Below are 19,514 nucleotides of genomic sequence, written 5' to 3' on the forward strand. Positions count from 1 at the left end.
AAATGCATTTCGCACAGCACCCCATCACATGTCAGGAATCCAGCAAACGCCAGCTGCTGTGACTAAACCCCACTCCCACAAAACTCCAGATAGGCACCTACCTATTTTACCACCGCTCCAGAGAGATGCTGACTCCACTTGCCGCGCCAAGAGCGCCAGGGACTCCATGAATGCCTGGCTAACAAACAGGCGCTCTGAAGGAAAAGCCGCTTTCCCCCGTCACTGTCATGCAGAACTCGCAATACTTCTGGTGGATTTTGTCCGTCCCCACGCCAGGCAATTCACAGGCACCAGCCGGACACCCTACAGCAAAACTCAGCAGTAGCGCACCGCTGCTTGGTCCACAGGCGGCTTCAAGCTGGTGGCCCCCAAACTCCCAACGCCTAATGAAGTTGCAGTGCATCACGTCGTGACGTTTTATGCTCGCGGCAATGCCCCGTGACCACGTCATTGCATGACGTCATGACGTTTATGGCCCCAGCCGCTCAGACTCCGGACGGTGCTCGGTCCCCAGATGTTTCGCGCCCCTAGGCGTCCGAAAGCCACCGCTGGAGCCTACGGCAGCACTCCTCAGAAAGTGCTCTCTCCCATGAGCAGCGTGACTGTTCTCGAAGGGGTGAGCATCGACCCCCGGGCTTCAGCGGGCCCCCACCACGTAGTCCTCATCACTACACAGGTTTCACCTGTGCTGCTGACTCCGCCCGCTACACCGCCGGAGGTTCCCAGAGTCCCTCCTCGGGTTCAGATCATTTGGGGGCGAGATTCTAAGAACTCAGAATCTGTGGCCTTACGAGGGCGCCCGTGTATTATGAGGGGATACAGCTCAAGAACATCGGGTGGCGATGTGGGTATGTGGGCGCAAGGTATGTGGGTCGGGGGTCCAAATTTCCACGCCCCTTCTGCGTGTGCCACGCACATAGCATGCCCACGTGCTGGCCGGCCCAGCAGCTCTCCCACCCCTGTATTTTGGGGGTTTATGGAGGCTCACTATGTAGGATGACAGATTAAAGCATTGACCATTGATGATTGATTCCACCTCCAGCTGTTTTCACTTCTCTCTCCCAGAAGTGGGAGGAAGAGGGGGTGGAGCCCTCTCAGGGTAAGTTGGTTCCCGTGGCAACCAGCTCCCACCTGTGGTTACCCTTCACCCTATTAACATAAGCTCAGGTGTGACTGAAAGGGGCTTGTTATGCTTCAACATGAGACTCTCACCTTTATGACTAATACTTAATACTTCCAAAAGTTTCAAGAATTCTGGGCAGGACAAAGACCATATACAATTCTTACCAGAAATCACAATATTACAGGAACATACACATAGGTTCAGTTCACATTTTCCCTAGAATAAAAACTCAGAAGCTGTGACACCTACTCAGGTTTCTGGAAATTTCTCTGCAATGGGTGCGTCTTTGGGGTTTCTTCTCTCCCGAATGATTTGCCTGTGAAGTCCTTGCACTTTTACATCTGAGGAGGTGAGCTCCTCTTCCTCTGAGCCACAGAGTTGTAAGCCAATGTTACCTCAATGAAATTAAAAATAATAAAACTGAACAGATCACGTGAGAAAAGGAGCCCCTGCCTGCACTGAGGGCCAGTGAACTTGGTGGAACCTTCAGCAGTCAGCAGAGACAGAATTAACATTCGCAAGGACAACTAGTCTCAAACCAGTGGTCCAAGCTCCTCATCTGCAGGGGCAATAACGCACCTTGTGTTGTCTTCAAGGCAGAAAAGGTCCAAAGAGCTGCTCAGCCGGCTCCAGGAAACGGCTAAATGGCAGGTCAAATTGCCCATAACTTTGACGAGGAGGACGGCTGGATGATTCCAGCACCTCTCTAGGGAGAAATGAAATTCAGAATTCAAGCGTCAAGAAAAGAAATCATTAAAAAAAAAAAATCCCCTATGCAGAATTTACATCCTGCCATAAAACAGGGAAGGACTTAGGATGCAAAGGGATCCTCCCATTAGCAGAGCCCGTTTGTCAGGAAACAGCCTCCCCCGGCAGGCTCAGGCTGTCTGCCTTCAGACGATTCCTGTCAGGGCCACACAATCCAGACATATGCAATTATAGTATATCAATTTGTTTGTAAATTATCAGACTGCCAGGAAGAGTTGACTTCTTGCGGGAAATACGCTGTGTGGTGCCCTGGGGCAGAGTCCTGGAAAGGTTGAGACCACCAAGGGGTCCAGATGCCAAGGGTCCAAGCCCAGCCTCTGGGTGGCGCAAGGTCCCCTCACCCTTCCCACCCAGGAGCACTCAGGCTGCCCATGTCCAGCAGCCTCGACACCAGCACATGCACAATTTGCCCCACCCCAGGGAGCCAAATGCAACCCCAGTATCATTTCAGCGGTGTGGGGCAGGCCCTCTCTGCCCCTGCGTGCGTGTCTGCACCCATGGAGAGTGTCATGGGGGGAAGGTATCCCAAAAGTAGGCTCCCTAGTTCCTTTGTGCATAATCCAGCCTTGGTTCATTGCTTGTCTCCAGATGCAGATGGCTGCTGCCCCACCCCCACGGTAGTGGGGAAAGTCTAACGCAGGGCTGCGGAAAGGATTGGCAGAGTCCGCAGGGCTGCGGAAAGGATTGGCAGAGTCCGAGGGCAGTGAGGAGACTTTACCTGGCTGATTTGTCCTTTGTGGTGGCGATGAAGAGAAGGCCTCAGCCTGCAAGGATTACTTAGTTACCGTAGTTACCCTCTCTTCCGTAGCCCTGCCTCTCTCTGGGACACTCCACCTCTGGTCTTGTCAGGGGTACCCCAGTGTGGAAGCCTCTCTTTCAGGAGCCTCTGCTGTGACCCAGATGTCAGTGGCTCTCTCACATTAGGTTGAGGGCCGGTAGTAGCACCTGCTGTTCCAGGGTACAGAGAGAACTGGAGGTGTTTCAAATGGACTTTGTGGGTTGCCCTCCCCCAAATCAGCTACAACCAAACATATCTCACTACCAGAACTGAGTTTCTTTTGAAAACCTCATACTCATTTTAATTATACAACGAGGATTCCAATGAAGACGTGATCCTGGTTTTCCTTATGATAAAGAGTCCTTTCTCTCCTTCCTTGGGCCTGTTCATGCCAAAGGGCCCCAGTGCCTCTGCCAGAGCTAAGACAGTGGAACCCTGTTCTCCAAGTGGTAGAGACCATCAGTGTTCATTCATGCCACGTACAGAGGCACATATAACCTGTCAGGGTACAATTTAATAAGGTCAAACACTCGGTCCCCACTCCTAGCCCGGCAGGTTTGGGAAGCAGAGATAAGGCTGCCTTGGGGACAAAGCCAGAAGACGATCACCATGACCAGAAGAACCAGCCAGGCTTCAGGAATGCAAAAGCAGAGACCAGGGCATGTCAAAGGCCAGCTCCCCAAGACCAGAGATAACTGGTGCAAACTGGTGCCCCAAGTTAAAAAGCCTGCAAAAATGGAGTGTAAATGAGAGCATCAAACCACCTGCTTCAGCTGCAGACATCTCCCACCCCACCCACTGCTACTCTTAGTGTATTTCAATAAATCCACTTTTTGGTCTCTGTCCATTCTCTCTCTGGTGAATTCTTCCACCCCTGCACCTTCGGCCTCTCCAAGGATATTTCTCCCCACTATGCAACCCACGAGCACGTGCCCCCATCCACCTTCCTGGATATTTCTCCCCACCATGCAACCCATGAGCATGGGCCCCCCCATCCACCTTCCCAGGGTCCCATTTTTCCACTGCCAGCCAGGGAAGCAAGAGCCTCTCCAAAGAGGGGCCCAGAGCAGCCTTCCAGAGGACACAGGCCATGAGCAGGGTGGGGGCACCTCTGATGCGGGGTCCCATTGATTTCCAGCTTAGAAGGCGCCCACTGACCAGGCAGCACCCAGTGTAACCCCAAGAATTTTGGGGGTCTTAAATCATTGTCATTTCTTCCGAGCTCTCAACTTCAAGACAACACGACCTCCAGGGTTATCTTGCAGATTATGCCCTGCTCTGGGGAACCTGAATGGTAAAAACCTTTCACTACTGGAGCCTTTTCTTCATTAATTATACATATGCTAGTGTCTGGCCTCTTAAGAGAAAAATTCTCCTACTTACTACACAACTGCTTAAAACCTCATTTTCTACCTTTATTTCTTGGTCAGACTTCTAGAAATAACTGTCTATACTTTTGTTCACCTTCTACTCCTACGTGCTAAAAGCTGCTTTCCAGACCACATCAAATATCTGCTGGCAAGTCTCCAGTGAACTCCTTGTCATGATCTACAGTGACATCTCGAGTTGGCTCCTGGGTTCCCTCTGGTGCACTGGTTGTTTTTGAGTTTTTATTATAGGGTGACCACCGATATAATCTTTTAGGAGTGAAAAGGGACAGAAGAAACTAGCACAGGGGTACAGAGGTATAAAACAGAACAACTTTCAGGCACACCAGGGCCTAGGATCGCACTTGTCATGAGTTCCTCTATTGGTGCCTTTCCCTGCTTATCCTGAGTCTCTCAGGGCTCTGGCCTCAGCCTTCCTCTTTCCATGCCTCATACTTCCTGTAGACAATCTCCCACACTACCAAGACTTCAGCTATCATCTAGACACTAATGATTTTCTAATCTCGGTCTGCACATGTAGCCACTGGTCTCAAAGATGGTGTTAGGATCCTTGAATTCACATCCTTGTGAAACCTTCCATCAGTGAGCCCAGGTCAGTCAGTGTGACCAGTGAATATAGCAAAAGTTAGTTAGGGGTGTGAGTTCTGAAGGTGGGCCAATAAAAGACATTGTCATTCCTGCCCTTCTCTCTTGATTACTTGCTCTAGGGGAAGCCAACCATGTGCCATGTAGACATAGAAAGAAATCCTATGGCTAGGTCCACCTGGGAAGAACTTAGACCCTTTGTGGTAGGGGGGTTGTGGTAATAAACATCTGAAGAGATGCGACCCTATATCCCCAAATCATAGAAAGTGTTGTAAGCCAACATCACCTCAGTGAAATAGACAACTAAACAAAAAGAACTTAAGCCCTCTTGCTAATGGCACCCACTTGACCATGTGAATGCAGCAACTCAGAGGTGGATCCTCCAGCACTTCAAATGTGAGGTGACTACAGCTCTAGTTAACACTTTGAATGCAACCTCATGCTGAGCTAAGGCTCCTCAGGTCCTCGTTCATACAAACTACAATATAAATATGGTTATTATTTAAACCTTTAGGCTTCGAGGGTAATTTATCATAAGCAATAGATAAACAAACAACTGTGTTCTTTTTAGCTTTATACCCACATTACTAAATGTCTCAGCTCTGTGCTCGAATATCCCCAAGATACCTCAAACACAGCACATGTGAGCTGACACATTTTCCCTTCCACAAATCCACGTCTCCTTTCACTCCCCATCTCATTGAGTGCTAACAGCAGCTTCTCCATTATGGAAACCAGAAATCCAACATCATCCTTGCCGTCCTCCTCCTTCTCCCTCCAGCTCCTGTCCACCATCCGTCTGCCAGTTGATTCTTCCTCCCAAGTCGCTTAAATCCACCCACCTCTCTCCCTCTACTTCAATCCAACAACCATTGTCTGAGTGACTCTTCTGAGTCACTACAACAGCTTCCTTGGCACATCTCTTCGCTTCTGTGTTTACCTTCATCCAGTTAGCACAGATGGTGTTAGTAGGGATTAGGCTCAGTGAATAAGTCAGAAAGAACAAGAAAAACATCGGGTGGTTTCACCTATAGGAGGAATACAGGGGGACCAAACAAGGGGTCAGGAGAAAAAATAGTAACAATAAAAAAAAATTGAAAAACATCTAAACTAAACTAAAATAGTCAGACAACTATAAATCCTCAGAGCCATTCCGCAGGGAAGAGAGGGCACAAAACGAGGGCAGGAAGAGCACAGGGTCTCAGGCGATGGTGCATGGGAACCGGTGGTGGGGATTTCATGGGCACTACTCCTGAGGTAAAATGCATACAAGTAAAGCAATGACATATATTTAAAAAATTAATGTCCCTATTAAGATTTTTAAAAAGATCTTTTTTTCTAAGAAAATAAATCAACCATGTCACCCCTCTCCCTACATAAAGCCTTGTAATGACAGCATAATACCTCTAGAATAAAACCCAACCCCAATCACCACTCAAAAAAACCCCAAGAAATGTCTCCACTGAACTCTGGCTTCCTACTTGCCATCCCCCACCTGGGCACGCTCTGCTCCTTTTACCTACCAAGTATGCTGTGCACACTGTCATCCTCTACCTGGAGCCAATAGCCTCCACCCAACCCCCCCGCCCAAAGCCACAGCTGTCTCCAGAATGGTCTTATTCATCCTTTAGGCTTTTACTCAACCTAAAAGTCACTTCCTCCAGGAAGCCTTCCCTGACCAACACTGACTACATTAGGAAATGTTGGAGGCTGGGATCCTGGGGAGCAAAACCTGAGACAGGGATTAACAGGAGGTTTATTGGGAAGTACACTTGCAAGCAACGCCTGGTGGAAGGAAAGGAAACAGAAGGGGGCAGAGGAGGGGCAGAGCTGATCAACAGTCACAAGAAAGGCCTCAGCTGCTCTCATGAGGGTTCTGAGAAGCAATGAGCCTTGGAGTTGTCCCAAACGGGGCAGAGGTCGGGCCTTTACAGAGACACATCCATCAGTCATCAGATGTGCTCACCAAGGAAGGGGCATGATGTTGGCTACGGTGGCTGATTTCACAGGACTTGAGAGCTGAAGGCCCCCTCCCCTGCAGTGCTCCTGGCAGTGGGCTACATCCTTCCTCCCGCCTGGGGGCTCTCTGACCCCAGGAGCCCCTGTTACTCACCCACACGCCCCATCCTCACATTGCACATTAATTCCCCGACTCCAGATTCTGACTTGAACACCCACACCTTTGTCTCTCCTACGCCCAGGACCTGGCTCCAGCTGGCACAGCACAGGTGCTCAGAAGTCTGCTGAATGCAGCTCAAGACCAGAGGTGATCTTGAGGGCCTTCTAGGGCACACCTGAGGACTCCTCCGTGCCAACCCTTCTTGCCCGAATTGTGTCAGCTCCCTTCTGAGCCCAAACCCATGGCAGTGCCAAGCACGGGGCTGTGTCCAGAACAGAGCATCAAGCCAGTGCCCAGCCCTGAGGGGACAAGGACAGGACAGTCCACATCTGCTGGGTCAGCTCTCTGCTGCTGTGGCCACAGAGCCAGAATGAACAAGTCTGATGCAGCCAGATGGCCCAAAGGAATACTTTTTTCGCCTTATTTTACTCTCACTTATTAAATTTTAAACAGCTCTTGAAGACTCCAGCCTGATTCAGAAATCAAACACAACAAAGCAATGTTTGTTTCCTATCAACGTGGTAGCACAGCCAACCCTGCTGCAGCAGAGCTGTGTTGTGGAGAATGCAACTATCTTCTCCGAGCAGATGGGGAGCCCTGCTCACACATGCTCCGTGGAGCCCACACTCCATACAGGTCAGGATGTCAGCTCTGGGGAGCCCTGGCTGCCTGCACACAGACACCCCTGCAGAATTCTGCAGGACAGCCAGGAGATCTGGAAAAGTTCTGGATGCCTGGGAAGCCCAGGGGCCCAGCAGGCTGGGCCTCCAAATAGTGCTGCAGAGATGCCAGTGATGGCACCACACGGCCCGCAGGCTTCATGGCTGGGGGCGGCTCTTCAAGAATTCCCAGAGAATGTGAACAGAGACCGCCTAGAGGCAGGCCAGGTGTGGTCCCCGGGGCTGTCCTGAGGTCCTCTGTTATGTCCCCATCTTCCCTACGTGAGCTGGGCCCTGCCTCTGAGGTACACATTCCTTGCAGGCTTTTTGATACAGGATAGTTAAGATAGTATGAAAACAGGTTGTGCAAATCCATGGCAAGTAAAAGGAGCTTGAGAGTGGGCAATTTGTAACATAGCACCCAAAGTAGTATGTGCTTGAGCCTGAGAGGTAGTTACCATTAAGCCAGCGTAAGGAGAAAAGTACGACTGCCTCACCTCAGGTGCTATATGTTTCCTGAGCATTTGTAAGGTCATTTCTATTCAAACCTGTGTGACTGACAGACACGCACTCTCCCCTTTAGGGACCCCCATAGCACCTAGTGTTAACCGAGCACAGTTTTGTGGACAGACAGGTCTGGGAAGGGAGGTGAAGCAAACCCAAATCGAAGCCCCCAGCCCAGTGTGCATGATCTGGTCCCGTCCTCTGGATGCAGGGTTGTGCTCCTCTCTCCAAGCTTCTGTCTGCTGATTCCCTGGGCCTTACACAGGGTGAAACTTCATGGGAAGAAAAAGACCAGTGGCCACGCATCACCCACTGGCATCAGAGAGTCATGTAGGGAAGCATGGGTGCTGAGCTGAAAAGCCGAGGCACTGAGCACATGTGTGCTGGGCTGGGGGCACCAGGCCTGTGTGTGTGTGCGTGTGTATGTCGGCAGGCGGGTGTCTGTGCTGCTGTGTGTGTGTGTGCATGTGTATGTCGGTAGGCAGGTGTCTGTGCTGCTGTGTGCATGAGTGTGCAGGTGTGTTGGGTGGGGGAGGCTCTGGAAGTATGTAGGTGCGTGCTCATTTGTCCCTGTGCTGAAATGGCCCGGGGCACTTGCACGCTGCACTCTTCTCCCTTGCTGCTACAGAGATGGCGAGAAGCACACTCCACAGGATAATCCCTCCTCTCCCCAACAGCGCAGAAAGAAGCTCCCTGAATGCCTGCCTTCTACCAACTGCCAGTAGGCCATGGTGCAGAGGGCCCCAAGCTGAGATGACCCATGCAGATGCCGCCCAAGCAACACCTGGGCACAACTGGCTGCCCAGGAAACTGCCCCCAAGATGCTGGGCAGAGTCGCTATTAGAAAGGTACGTCGACAGGATGCAGAATTCAGGAAGCCTAACCAGGCCCCTGCAGACAGCTCTCCTCCCACACCTCTGGACAGCAGTGCTGAGGTCAGCCACCCAAAGCACTTGCCAGAAGACCTGGGTTCCAGGACTGGCAGGTTCACTGGCCAGTAATCAAGTAGGAAGCAGGTGCTGCAGGAAGAGACCCAGATTACCCTGCCTTCATGGAACTGAACTGATAATTAACATGACTGACTATTGAGAGGAAAAGCTGGCCGGGCCAGGATAGTCACAGAATCACAACCCAGCCTGACATATGTTGCCCCCAAAGGCCCTACCAGCTCACCTCCCCCAAAGTCAAGCCTCTCTGTGCCACACAATGAACTACTCATGCAGAATGGCAAAGAACAGCAAACTAAGCCCTGAGGGGTAGCAGCCTCCTGTGGCCAGGAATCCAAGCGCAGACGGGCCTGGCAACACTTAGCTTAGAAAACTGCCACCAAACGCCACCTCACTGCTAAGAACCCAAAGGATGCAGGGCCAGCAGGCCGCAGCAGGGGCAACCACTGGGGGAGGCCCGGGCACAGAACCCCCTGCCTGCTGCACGCCAGTGGGCACAACAGGGTGTTCACAGGGGCGTGGAGGGTGCGGCCGCTCCACAGGCCGGTGAGTGAAGCCTTAGTGGGTAGAGCACCAGGACACTGCCCCTTCCCTAGGGAGTGCTGGTTTCACGGGACTGCAGGAAGCCAAGGCTGTAGGCAGTTCCATAGACAGGCTCCACAGAGTCCTCTGGGCAAGGCGGTCCTCGGGAGTCAGTGTGAGGCCTTGGGCCCAAGGAGATTGTGCGCGTGTGCACCGGGTGTGAGCCCCAGAGCCATGGTCCACGGCTCCATTTACAGCCTCCTCCCTTGGGCAGTTCCACTGCCTGTCATGCTCTCCTGCTTCCCTTCCAGAATCCCTAAGGGTCCCAGCCAAAGGGAAGAAGGGGGGACACACGTGGATTTAATTTTCCCACTACCGTCTCACCTCTTTTCCTGCCTGGACAACCCAGGGAAACCTGCATCACCTCCCTTTTCCTGAGTCAGAGGGCATTCTATCACCAAGGCACCGCCACTCTGACCACAGGGCAGGTGACAGGCTGGTGCTTCAAAGACAAGCACCCTACAGCTCCTCTGCAGGAGACAGTGAGCTTCACTAGCCCCTACTGGGCTTTCCCCTGCCTTCCCAGCACACTAGCTACCACCCAAGTCAGCAAAACACCACAGTGTGTTTTGGAATAACCACTGGCATTTTTACAGGACAGGGTAACGGCAAACACCTGTGCCTTTCCTCCTGTGGTTTTCCCCAGAAGGGTTCAATATTTACTAAGCTCCCACCTGAGGGAGCCCCTGATGGTACAAAGGCAGAAAGAAGAGGAGGAGGGGACTGCCCCCCCCCCAGAAGCCACAAAAGTAGATAGAACAGGGAGGGGCCAAAGGAGGTGGAAGAAGAGCAGTGACACCAGGGGAGGGGCAGTGCCCACTGTTACCAGGAAAGCTTCCAGAACCACAGCTTTTGGATGGCCCCAAAGAACAGAGCAAGTCACCAGCCCTGAGTGGGGGAAGGAAAGAGTCGCTGGAAAGAGGTGGGAGGGCTTGTCGTTTGACATCAGCAAAACATGCGATCAAACCCAGGTCCTATCAGGCACCAGCTGAGCGGTTTGGCCAAACTGTTTGACCTCTTTGTGCCTTCTCTTCATCTCTAGAAGTGAGAATAATGGCTTCAGGCTCACAGGGTGGTTAAAAGGATCAAATCAGCTAACATTTGTAAGGAGCCTGTCTGGCACACAAAAGCGCTCCATGAATATTAATTCATTATTTCTCAATACCACATGAAGTCCTTTCAGCACCAACCCCACCCAGATTTTCTTCTGAGCTGTGTCCAGGCTAAAATGACAGGGAACGAGAAAGGGGGCAAGAGGTCACAGCTGACATTCTGGGCTGTGGAAAACAATAAACAACTTTCACTCATTACACTAGCATCCTTCTCCCTGGAACAGGCAACACAGAGTTTAAATGCAAACCGAAGTCAACATCCAGCACAGAAGAGGAACGTGAACGTCTGCACGTGCGCGCACGCACACACACACACACACACACACAGCCTCCTCTTTGTAAGAAAGGTTGCCATGGAGATGAAACAGAGAAATAGCAAAGACACAGGAGCCACTGAAATGGCTATAATTAATTTAAAGCATTAGAAACAATTAAAATTGTATTAAAGCAAGTTCATTTGAACAAGGCCTAAATTGGGTGAGCAGATCACATCAAGCATGAACAAAATAAAGCATCGCTTTGGGGTGTTGGAACAGGCACCTTCAAAGGAGGAAAATAAATTATTGCACAGTATTCAGGAACAATAAAATATGTAACCTAATTTATCTAATGTTTCTGAAAACAAGACAGCTCTCCAATAATTCTGTTTCCTCTAGTACCTTTATGCCAGGCTAAGAAACAAAATGAAGACAGAAAATTACTCCTTCTCAAGTAAATGGACCCATGTCTCTTTGCCAGCCACTGTGGCCGCAAATCACTCACCCCTAAGGAAAGGCGTTGTAAAACGCCGACTGTGTACAGATGCTCTCCGACACTTGGCACCCCGCGCTTCGCTCATGGTCCCCTCAGGCTCCATGGAGACGTCATCGGTGACCTGTCCTACCAACACAGGCTGCGACAGATGTATAGCTGGCTCAAGGTCTCGCTGCTCTTTGAACTCGGGTGAATGAGCACTTGAACACAGACCTGTTGGAATTCCAAAGCCCGTATTCTTGCTACCATGTACACTGTTCCCCCTCCCCCTCCGCCTCTCCCTCCTCTTCCTCCTCCTCCTTCTTCTCTCCCCTCTTCTTCTCCTTTCTCCTCCCCCCACCCCCCAATACTCCTGCTCTATACTAAGGTCTTACAAAAGTGGCACACTCAAACCTGTCCAAACCAGGAGGTGGACAGCATTTGACTGACACAGGCTTTGGGGGTTAAGCAACAGCCTAAGGGTGGTAGCCACAGGAGTGAAGGACTAAGAAGCTGGCACAAACCAGGGGTGGGGGTCAGAAAAATTGAAGGGCTGGCATCTGCTCCTTCACAGCGCAAGGAACAGAGCTTGGATTTATTTCCTATGGGGAGAAATTCCATGGGTCACAGGGAGAATACCAGACTCTAAGCTGCCTCTGAAGAGGCCATCTAACGTGGTGCTTAATTAGCCCACTCCCTGGGTATATTAAGTACAGATGGCCACATTCAAGGATAGATTTATTGATGAAGTGAAAAATCAGATAAATGATGGAAGTTTCAGGTGCACCTACAGCAGCCTCCTGCCTGTGATTCCAGAAGGGAAATGAGGAGGTAATAAATGGCCTCTACCCCTCCTGACGGAGAAGATAAAAGGCCTGGCTGGGCAACTTGTGTCTTCAGAAATATTTATGCCTCCACATAATTCATTAGTGCATGGCAAAGTGGTACAGAGGCAATGTGTATGTCAAGTTATGATTTCCCAGGGACTAATTTCCTTTGCTTTGATAAACTGTCGCTAGAGGTCCAGACCACCCACCACAAGCAATCTAGGCTGGGAGAAGTCAAAGCAGAAAGGAGCAAAGTAGGTGAAGGCAAGCAGGAGAAGAGGAGAAAGAAAGAGGGTATGGTTTTGTGCATTCATTGATTCAGTAGCAAAATTTTAATGAGCACTTTATGTGCCAGGCACTGTTCTAGGCACTGGGGATATGAAACTAATATGTATTTTATTCCTGCCTTCCTGGAGTTTCCAATCTAGTGGGAGGAGGTAGAAAATTTAAACAAATGTATAACATATATAACATATATGTATATATGTATGTTATATATATAACATACATATGTATGCTATATATGTACACATGTGTTGTATATAACATGCACCTGTGTACGTATGTGTATGCAAGTATGTTATATATACATTGTGTGTGTGTGTGTGTGTGTGTGTGTAATATTGGGCCTTAAATAGTTAGAGCTGTGCAAACATGCTGAGGTTAGAATGTTCTTGGCATGTCAGAAACAGCAAGAAAGCCAATGTGCCTAGAACAGTCTGTAAGGGAAGGGATGGGTGGCAGGCATACGGGGGCTGCACCTGCAGTCATAGGAGAGTCTGGAGCTCATCCTGAGTGTAATGGGGACTTTGAAGATGTTACAGGGCTTTACGCAGGACAGCAACAGAACTTGATTTATATTTTAAAATGTCTCCAGTTGTGGCCCTCCCTGGTGGCGCAGCGGGTTAAAGCACTGCATTAAGAAGCTTAAGCCACTTCTATATGTGTTCGATTCCCGCCTTCCCCGGAGGTGACCACATGGCATGGCAGACCTCTCCTGCCCGCCCGCTGCTCCCCTCAGCAGTGTACTTCGTCTATCTGCCTGTTCTGCTCCCCACTCTGTCTCTGGTGAAGCCTCTCACCCTCCGCATCTCTGCCTGTACCCCAGTTCTGTATGAATAAATAAATCTTAAAAAAAAAAAAAAAATGTCTCCAGTTGCTGGGTGGAAAATGAATCATAATAGGGTAGAATTGTAGGAACACCCGTTTAGAGGCCCTTTCATAAATAATATTTACGGAGGGCTTATTATGTCATGCGTTATCATGCATTACTTGTATAATCCTTACAGCAACAAAAGAGATCTTTATTATCTCCACTTCACAGTGAGAGACGAGGCACAGGGAGGTTAACCGAGTCAGGCACTGAACAGGGCCCTCTGCCTCTGACCCGCCCACTAGGCTGCCTGTCCACAGCATCAGCTAGAGAGCACGGAGTCTCCGCCAAAGACGGTGGCCAGGAGACGCGGAGGGGAAGAGCTGGGTCGCAGTTCTATTTAAAATCGGTGCTGACACGACTTAGAGAAACAAGCAATGAGTTGGTGATAATGCCAATTTCAAAGTTCTAGTAAGAGCAGACCACCTCAAACCCACTGATTCTTAAGCATAGAGACAGAACTGAAGTTTTCCCAGCCGGATTCTAGAAATCACCCACAAACGCTGAAGGAGACATTCCCAAGGTGGACCAGAAGCCCCATTTTTACACCACCTTCCGTGGTCCTGGGGCTGGCCCTGGGGGTCCCTGCACTTGGCCTCCCGCCATACCCCTACTCGGTGAGCCCGGAGCACTGTGTGTGACAGTGCCACACCTCGCCAACAGATGAGGACGCCAAGGCCCAAGAGGGAAGTGGTTTGACCGGGTTAATAAAGGGCAGCAACGGGACAGTCTGGATCTGGACTCCTGGTCCGGACATAGGTCCACTAGCTTAAGTGGGTGACTCTGGAGGACACTGCTCTGCCTACCTGCAGCATCCCAGTGCAAGGACAGGACCCTGAGTGACTCTGAGGTCACCAGAAGGACACGGCACTTGGAGTCAGATGTGGGATCAGATCCAGGCTCTGCCACCTACCAGCCAAAAGGTCCTGGAAAAGTCACTTTCCCTCTCCACATTCCATTTCCTCATTCATAAAATGGAAACCTCAGGGCCTCACCTCCTGCTACAAGTTTCCCCACTATCCAAAGGAGCGGTTTCCTCTGAATCCCTTCACAGGCTAAATGGCATAAAGCAGGAAAGACAATTTAAATGAGACCTTTTCAAGTGTTCTCAAGCTCCCCGACATGACCAGGCCTATACCAAACAGCATATCAAACCTAAAATCACACCAATGCCCAGCAGAGGCAGGGGTTCCAGGACACTCACACAGCCTGGAGAGTGGGGTCCCAGGAAGGAGCTGGCAGCACCACGCTTCTCACCTGCCTGACGCTGCAAAACCAACGCTGGCGTGGTTCACTCTTCACTCTTTGCTGCAAACATGGAAATGCAGCTTACAGTTCTGGTTAGCGAAAACAGGGCGAATTAGGTGTGTGGAATTAACGATGAGGGTGAAAACAAAGTCGGAAAAAGTGGTGGGTTCCTGTGTTGGCTTAAAATTATGCAAGTAACCTTAATATTACTCTTTTGGATTTTATTACCATTCTTCTGGGGTTTCTGGTTCCTAATCTATTGTCTTTCTTCAGTTTTCATTAGAATTTTTGAAGTCTTTGGTACTCCAAGAGAAAGGAGCAACCTGAAATGTTACAAATTTGGGGTAGAGGAGCCCAGGGAGATCACAGCGGCTGATGAAAAATGGAGGATCACTGAGCTCACCCCAAGTAGTCAGAGGACCCCTGGAGGGGATGAGTGCTCAGTAGTACCCTGTTCTCAGGGGTGGCTGAACCCAATAACCAGCCACATCTTTATAGCAATTCGCACCTTACAAAGTGCTTTCAATAGATTGTTTCACCTGAATGTCAAAACAGCTCTATTAATTAGCTGTATTGCTGCCCTCCCCCATTTGAAATGCAAAATTGAGGCTCAGTTAAGTCATTTTCCAAATAACACACTTCATGAGCTGAACAGATCTGAGTTTCTGCTCTGGCACTGACTCCCCTGGGCCAGAATAACCCGACAGATACACAGTGGGAGCCATGCGTGTGACTCAGCTTTCTTACACCCACCGTTTCAGAAGAAATCCATGTAATTCATTTAATCATATCTTTCATTTAACCTAATATAGTCAAAATATTATCTGGTTAACATATAATCAGTGTTCATTTTTTTAATGGGCTAGTTTCCGCATGTCTTTGAAATCCAACGTCGATTTTAAACTTACCCACATTTCAATGTGGCTGCCTCATCCCAAGGTCTCAGTAGCCGCATGTTTTGATGTGTGACAGACTGGGTCTGAGTGGGGGGTCAACGAAGTCCTCTGTACAGGCACAGGTAAATATCTTGGATCTTCCAGGCCACACACACACTTTGCTGCATATTCTCTTTTCTTTCTCTACAACCCTTTCACTATGTGATTTCCCTTCGAAGCCAACAGGCTACACAGAATAGCTTCCTCACAGGTCCTATTTGTTTGGCTCCTGGGTCATAACTTGCAACTCTTGCTCTAGACCCAAAGCTCTCCGAAGGCAAGAACTATGTCTAATGTGTGCCCTTCTATTTCTCCTAGTGCTGGGATAACGCAGGTAGCTCTAAATGGCTTGGAATTGAGGGAGAACTTAATAGTGGTATATCAGGCATGATTTATTATTCCCACTTGACAGATGCTAAAAAGTGAAATGAGAGCATCAAAGTGACTTATATGAGGTCACATTCCAAGATACAAACCCAAAGCTGCATGACCTCCAGTCCTGTATTCCTGGGGTCACACGTGTTAAATTGCCTGAAGGCACCCTGTTTCACAGCTACCTGGGCACTAGTTCTTCCATCTGTCCTTGCGTCCAGATTTGATCTCAGAAGCCCCTCACACCTGGTGGGAGAGAAGAGTGGAACTATGACAGGGTGGTCCCCAGAAAAAGGAGAGGTTCCAGGTTCCCTGCTGAGCAGGGAGAAGCAGCTGGAGAGGAGCCTGGAGAAGAAAGGGATAAGGATGGGGCCAGAGGGAGACCTGACGGGGCACGTGGAGCTGAGAGACATGTGAGGAAGCTGCACTGGCTTCTTGGTGCTGGACTGGTTGAAACAGATGCGGGTGAGAGACTCCTGGGGAGGATGACAATGACAGCTTTTATCTCAATTGTGTTTTTTGCTCTTTTCCTCCCAGAATTGTCTGGCTGTTTCTGACCCTTCTCTATGGGTCCCCACTGGAAGGTGTTTTATTTAGACTTGTGCCAGGCTCTCAGGCCTCAGTGGCCCTGCTTTGGGCCAACCCTGTTTGGCTGGGCATGTACCCACCAGGGAACAAATAACTTCAGGTGCTTGATTTTGAAAAAACATATTCTTTGTCTTTTCTTTGTTGCACACGAACTGTATTAAAGTTCCTTTCCACTAAAGGCCTTACTGTTTTGTCTTGATGCAGCAGATGGCAGAACCAATTTAGAATGGGCAGGTTTGGGGGTCCTAGGGTGCCACTCTCCCTGCCCTGTAACAGAAGGGTCCTGTCCATTTTAGGAGCAACATGGTTCATGATGAAGAACCTGTGTCTTGAGCCTCCTCCTCCATCTGGGGACCCCTCTGGAAATGTGGGTTCCTGTATGGTTAAAGAAAATGCCTTTCTATTCTCCTTTTCAGGCTAAAAGCATCTGCCTCCTTCACAAAGAAGGTAGTGAACCAGATATAATTACACACCATACACTGGGGAGCACGAAAGTGACATTTAGCAACACTTAAGCCTCAGATATGTGGTGGCTGCAGTAAACATGATATAATTGCTGCGGCATTGATCCCAACAATTAACGCCAAGAAGGCAGAGACAGAGTGGAAGGCCTCCAAGAAACTGCCACAACCCGAGTGTAAAATGGAGCCCAAAATCTCTAGGAGATACCTCCCCCTCCTTCAAATGTGAACACATAGATATCTACACACACATAAACTTTTTTGGCAATGTTCTCTGTCCAAACAATTCTCACAACAGTTTTCAGAGTCCAGAGGACCGGAAGCAGGTGGAGGTAGGCAGAGATGGCGCCACCAGTAATTTCTCTGCAGGGTGGCCAGCTTCCCAGTCTCCTCCAGTCAAACTTGAGAACTGCAAGGTCATTGTTGGGCCATGAAAGGTAAAGAGGAAGAGGAAGGGGAATAGGAGGAAGAATTAGAAAAAGGAAAAGGAGCTGAAAAGGAAGAGGAGAGCAAGGGAGCAGGGGAGAGAGGAGGGAAGGGGAGGGGAGGGGAGAAAACAGGAGGGGGAGGAAATGGAGAATGGAGGGTTGCTCCTCCTTCAATGAGGGGAGAGAGAAAACTTTTTGGCTGTCTGAGAGAAGAGTCGTAACGGCAAAGAGACCATCCAGTGCAAAAGCCCTGAGGCAGACACATGCCTGGAGGTTTCTGACAAGGCCAACATGACTGAAATGGATCGGCGAGAGGCAGAAGAGTCGGAGATGAGGCAAGAGGTACGAGGTGTGTGGTAAGACCATCTGCAGTGCTTCTCAGGGGGATGTGCCCACAGGCTGGGATTGTGCATGGACACAGCTGCTTTGCTCTGCTGAAGCTGCTGATGGCAGGGGAGAAATGTGACTGAGGAACATGAGTGCAGGCCAGTTTCAACCTCGAGAGGCTATCAGAGATCTCTGAGAACCCTAAAACTAAGACAATGGAGCCATCCCACAGACATTAACAGGATAACATACAAATAATTCTACCTTTACGAATTTGGCAATTTTGATGAAATACACAAATTTCTTGAAAAATACATCTCCATATTAAAAAGAAATTAATTTTAAAATCTTCCAACAAAGAAAATTCCAGGTGCAGAGGGTTTCACTGGAAAATTCTATCCAACATTACAGGAATAAAACAATCTTCTTCAAAACCTTACAGAATATAAAAAGGCAGGATCACTTCTTAACTCATTTTAGGGGGCAAGCTTTAGACTGAAATCAAAATCTGACAGAGATAAAACTAAAAGAGAAAATTGTAGACCACTACCTTTTGTGACTATAGAAGTAAAAATCCTCAATAAACCCAGCAACTCAGATCCAGCAGAATATACAAAGTATCCTCAAAATTCAATAATAAGAAAACTAATAAGAAAACTAAACAATCCAGTTTTTCAGTGGGCAAACATTTTAGATGGCAATAAGCACAAGAAAAGATGGTGAACATCATCAGTCGCCAGAGAAATACAAATCAAAAGCCCAATGCGATACCACCATGTACCATGGGATGGTTCAAATCAAAGATTAATTGATAATACCAAGTGCTGGTGAAGAGGCTGAGAGACTGGAATTCCCACTCGTTGCCAGTGGGAACGCCAAATAGGAGCCAGCAGCTTTGGTCAGCAGCTTGGCAGTTCCTTAAAAAGTGAAACACCTAGCCCTCCCTGGTGGCGCAGCGGGTTAAAGCATAGCACTGAGAATCTAAAGCTGCTTCCGCATGAGTTCAATTCCCCCCTGCCCCGGAGGTGACCACATGGTGTGGCAGACCTCTCCTGACCCGCCCGCTGTTCCCCTCAGCAGTGTACTTCGTCGCTCTGCCTGTTCTGTTCTCCACTCTGTCTCTGGTGAAGCCTCTCACCGCCCCTGAGCCTCTGGCCTGTACCCCAGTTCTGTATGCACAAATAAATAAATCTTTAAAAAAAAAAAAAAGTGAAACACCTACCAGCAACCCACCTACCCCTCCCCAAGTATTTATTTACCCAAGTGAAATGGAAATTTACCCTTACTGAAAAAGCTATATGTGGATTTTCAGAACAACTTTATTCCTATTCCCCCAAATATCCCTCAACTAGGGAATAGGTCAACCATTCAGTAAGCACGCAGTAGAATACTAGCCAGTCTGGAAGAAAAACCAACTGCTAAGCACACGAGTACCTCTGAAATGCAGCATGCTAAGTCAAAGAAGGAAGGCTCAAAGGCTGGATGCTCTGAGACTGTATTGCCATGTCATTCGGAAAAGGCCAAGGTGCAGAGACAGAAACAAAGCAGTGATTCCCCGGGGCTGGGGGGAAGGGCAGAAGCTAGGAATTCTTAGACCTACACCTACATTCTACCTTGGGTATGGTGGTGGCTAAGCCACCGGATGTATTTGTTAAGACAAGCAGAATTTTATACTAAACTATATAGTACAGGTGAATTTTATATTAGTCCTTTGTAAGGGGGGGTCGGATAGGAAAGGCGTACTTGGGAGACCATTAGGAACCCAGGGGAGAGATAGATGATTTGAGCTCAGGAAAAGTGGCTTTATATCCGGCAGTACAGAGGTCATCAGTGACCCTTGTGGACATGATTTTAATGTAAGGACAAAGGGAAAGATAG

This window comes from Condylura cristata, unplaced genomic scaffold, assembly GCF_000260355.1.
Source record: "Condylura cristata isolate star-nosed mole 26May11 unplaced genomic scaffold, ConCri1.0 scaffold00025, whole genome shotgun sequence".
Taxonomy (NCBI): Eukaryota; Metazoa; Chordata; class Mammalia; order Eulipotyphla; family Talpidae; genus Condylura; species Condylura cristata.